At 39.2% G+C, this 4404-nt stretch overlaps 1 pseudogene; it reads left to right on the top strand.

Moving 5' to 3' along the window:
• The first annotated feature begins 1124 nt into the window (after positions 1–1124).
• Positions 1125–1354, top strand: LOC119505679 (annotated as a pseudogene).
• Positions 1355–4404: the final 3050 nt, after the last annotated feature.

Below are 4404 nucleotides of genomic sequence, written 5' to 3'. Positions count from 1 at the left end.
TATATATAGAACAGCTGGTGCTGCTGAAGACAGAATGGATATTTACTGGGACCAACTTTATTTTAGTCACAGTATTATTAAGAGGCAGCTTTGGCTTCAAAGATAACTAACTTAGGGAGCCTGTTACCCCAAACTTCTCGCTTGTAAACAGTTAAATTAGAAGGTGACTCATCTCTTTTCAGACCACTGAATTTTGCAAAATATACATTCCTCTGCTATATAGTTATTTAAATAGCCATTTCTTTTATTACCTAAACCATGGGTCAATTTTATCTGCCTTGCTGCAGTGACACACTTATTAGAAAGATGAATCCTATGTAATTTTACTTTTCTGGATGTCCATAGAGTTAGGAAAGTAGGAGGAGGAATGGTTGAAGGTAATGTGCCGCTTCATATGGCAATGTACCTGGAACACAGATATTGAATTCAGGTTAGTGGCCAAGCAATATTAGAATAGTATATTTTGGAGTACAAGATAGTGTAAAGGTCACAGAAGACTTCAATGCCAGACTGATCTGAAAATCCCAGCTCTGTTGCCATGGCTTTATGTTCTTCGTTACATATTTATATGCTGTTTTTTTTGTTTTCCTGATAATTTCATTAGTAAAATGCAGCAACAGTATCTACCTTATAAATTCATGGCAAGAATTAAAATTAATGCAATGTGCTTCATATTATTTCTAATACATCAGTGTTCAATAATAGTAGCAATGAAATTATTACTATTATTTTTAGAGGATGGGACTTAAAACTGATTCACAGAGCTAGAGAAGGCTCAGGGAGAAGAATTAATATCAATGTATGTTGTACCAAGCATATGCTATACTTCAATTTCCATCATGTCCTCCAGATTATATATTCCATATATTCACAACCCATTTTTTAAAACCGTACTTCCTTTCAGAGGAATATAGAGAGTACAATATTACTCCCACTTTTTTCCCTAGCCATTTGTGGAATGTTTGTTTTGTGGGAGGATGTTTATAGCTCACTGTTGCTATAGTAAATCCAAGACTATCTTGAGAAAGTCAGAATTTTCACATTTATTAGTCAATAGTGGAAATCTGAAGAGATGCAAGCAGGAAAAATAAATTAAACCAGGCCTGAAGAGCGATGCGACAGGCATGATGGAGGTGGAATCCTCCCACTCTAACTTCACCTCCTGCAACCCCACAGACAATCAGAATGCGGTCCCCGACACCCAGGGAGACCTGGAGGCTGTGGACTTGAGGAAGCTAGCTGGAGGCATGGGCGAGCTGGCACTCCGGGAGCAGAAGGGCAGGTGGAGGTGCGCACCCCAGGCAACGAGGCCTGCAACCAGCTCGAAAGCAGCGACGAGACCACCTCATCTTGAATCTAACCTTACCCAGGGAGGCTAAAAGAGAAAGATCTGCTGTCCCCTCCCAGAAGGGGAGCCTCGGCAAGTGCCCCAGCAGCCCCTTCTCTAAGCCTTGTGTCCCAGCTCACGCTGTAAGAAACCCAAAGCCCACAGGCTGTATCCCCACGTGCCTCCGGGAACCTCCTTTTGGTCATCCCACAGGTACCTCACATGCTGTATTCCTTCTAATTGGGACTTCAGAGCCCAAGCTCCTTCCCTTCTCATTGGCATGTCAGATGGACCAGCACTGACCTGGCAGGGGTCATCCTGAGTTCTCCTTGTCCTCATCCTGTATCAGGGAATGGCAGCTTTGCCCTCCTGAGGCTCTAGCCTCAGACAGTCTGAAGGGCTCAAGGCCTCCTAGTTGGATGGCTGGGTTGGTCAGTCCTCGTCTTCCTCCACTGCCTAGCAGCTCTCCTGCCCAGCTCCTGGGACCTGCCCTTAGAAAGATTCCCAAGCGCCATCTTGTTAAATCCAATGGACATTTTCTAGTTCTTACCGTACTCGACTGCGAGTGCTTTCCTGCCTCTCTGTCCAGGAGGAGGTGAAAGAGAAGGGAGGTGCTCCTGGGTCCCTGGACCCTCGCCTCGAAGTGCAGGTTTTCTCGCTGCAGCCTGTTATAAAGGTCCTCGTCCCCAGCGTGCGGGAGCCATGGTACAGCCTCTGTCTTGAGATTGTCCTCAGCCTGCGGAGAAGCAGAGTGGAAGACAAGTATGGGGAGGGGAGGATGCAGGGAAGAAGGGGCTCCATTTTACATTGGGGAACTGAAGCTTGGGAAAGTTAAGTACTATGACCAGGGCAGTGAGTCTTAAAAGAGCCCTCTCTCTCTCCTTTTTTTTTTTTATTCAGTTGCAAGTCATATAACATAAAATTTACCATTTTAAAGTGAATAATTCAGTCTCATTTAGTATGATCATAATGTTGTATAACTTTCATTCTGTCTAGTTCCAAAACTTTTTCATCACCCCAAAATAAAACTTGGTGCCCATGAAGCAGTTACTCCCCATTCATCTTTCCCCCAGCCCCAAGCAATCATCAATCTCATCTCTATTGATATGGATTTACTTTGTTCTGGGAGTTTCATATAAATGGAATCATATAATGTATGGCCTTTTGTGGCTTCTTTCACCTTGAAAATGTTTTCAGGATTAATCCATCTTGTAGTGTGCATCAGTAGTTCATTTTTATGGCTGAATAATATTCCATTGTATGGGTAGACCACATTTTATTTATACATTCATACGTTGATGGACATTTTGTTGCTTCCAGCATTTGGCTATTGTAAATAGTACTGCTATGAACATATACTATCGGCTATAAAACAGATACTTTGAGTTTCTGTTTTCAGTTCATTTGGGGTGTATACCTATGAGTGGAATTGCTGGGTCATTTGATATTTCTGTGTTTAATTTTTTGAGGGGCCATTAGGCTGCTTTCTGCAGGAACTGCACCATTTTGCATTTCCATCAGCCATGTGTGAGGGTTTCCGTTCTCCAAAGTCTCACCATTTGTTATTTTATGACTTTTTAATTCTAGCCATCCTGGTGGGTCTGAGGTGGTGTCTTATTGTGGTTTTGATTGCGTTTCCCTAGTGACCAATGTCGAGCACCATTTCATGTCTTTTTGGCCACTTGTCTTCTTCAGAAAAATGTCTATTCAGGTTCTTGGTCCATTTTTTGGTTGGGGCTGTTTGTCTTTTGTCATTGTGTTGTGGGAGTTCTTTATGTTTTCTGGATATTATACTCTTACTAGATAAAAAATAAACATAGGTAATTAAGCAATTACTCTTGGTTTGTCTACAAAAAATTACTAATTTGCATTTTGTCATGAATTTCACTCTGTTTCTATTTAAGGTAAATGCATTGCATCAGTTTTGGTGCTTCTGCAAATGTAAGGTACTCTAATTGTCATGTGAGTAGCCTTCCTACTTTCCATTGGACTCCCTTTCTTTTTTCTCTACAGGAAAACGTCCAAATATCTTAGTATGTCACATAAAGCTCAGGACATTGTGATATAAACAATTTTATTAATATTATCATCAACTACTTTACAATATGACCATTCTCTAATCCAGGTATAAGCAATCCAAGAAATTTAATTTATTATTATTTTTAACACTAATACCATAGCTGTAACAAATGAGAACTTTTGTATACTTTCCTTTCTTCCCACATCCATTCTTTACCAATACAACCATTTTTCACTTACTGCATTCTGTTATTTTTTTAGTGTTTCTCTTAATACCTTTTAATATTCTTTGTACCTCCACTAGCTGATTTTTTTCCAGCCTTAAATAATTTCTTTTGTGGTATCACTGAGGAAGCTCCAACCAAACCCACCCTTCCATTGGATAGCAACAATAAATTCCAGATAATATTTGAAAAACTAATGTGAAGCACTGAGAGTAAATGAAAGCAAGCAGATTTTAGAGATAAGTTGACACTTGGAAAAAGAAATGGCATATGATGATTTTGCCTTTTTAATACCTTTTAGCCTAAGTGCAGGCTGAAGTTGATTCTCTACGCAGTAACTAAAATTAATTGGAAACCCACAAACTCTGCAAACTTTCAAGCCTGAAGAGAAGAACCAGACAACAGAGTTTGAGTCACTAGGAAGTGAGAGGGTGAGATTCTGGAAGGGAGAGAGTCAAAGAGGTGGATTTCTTTAATGCCATTATTGCTAATTAATAATAATGCTATCCTAAGAGTAAAATGAAATGAAGAGCTTATTGAATAGTTTTATGCTGAATTTTTTGCATTTAAGAATGTCAAGACAACTATAAACATTAAACTACATGTTGTTTTACAAAACAGAAAGCCAATCTTATAAATTATAATAATTTCCCATTACTTTTTTCACATCCACCTATCTCTGATAATAATTTTCAAAGAAAATGGATTATCTAATATTTGTGCTTATTTCTATAGGACATATCAATAGAATCCACTCTGATGGTGTGATACAATTAATTAAATGATTCCCTCTCAATTTTTATTGTTTCTTTTTCAAACTAATAAGAGAATCTT

The sequence above is a fragment of the Choloepus didactylus genome, chromosome 10 (assembly GCF_015220235.1).
Source record: "Choloepus didactylus isolate mChoDid1 chromosome 10, mChoDid1.pri, whole genome shotgun sequence".
Taxonomy (NCBI): domain Eukaryota; kingdom Metazoa; phylum Chordata; class Mammalia; order Pilosa; family Megalonychidae; genus Choloepus; species Choloepus didactylus.
This window is presented reverse-complemented; position numbering and strand designations above follow the sequence as displayed.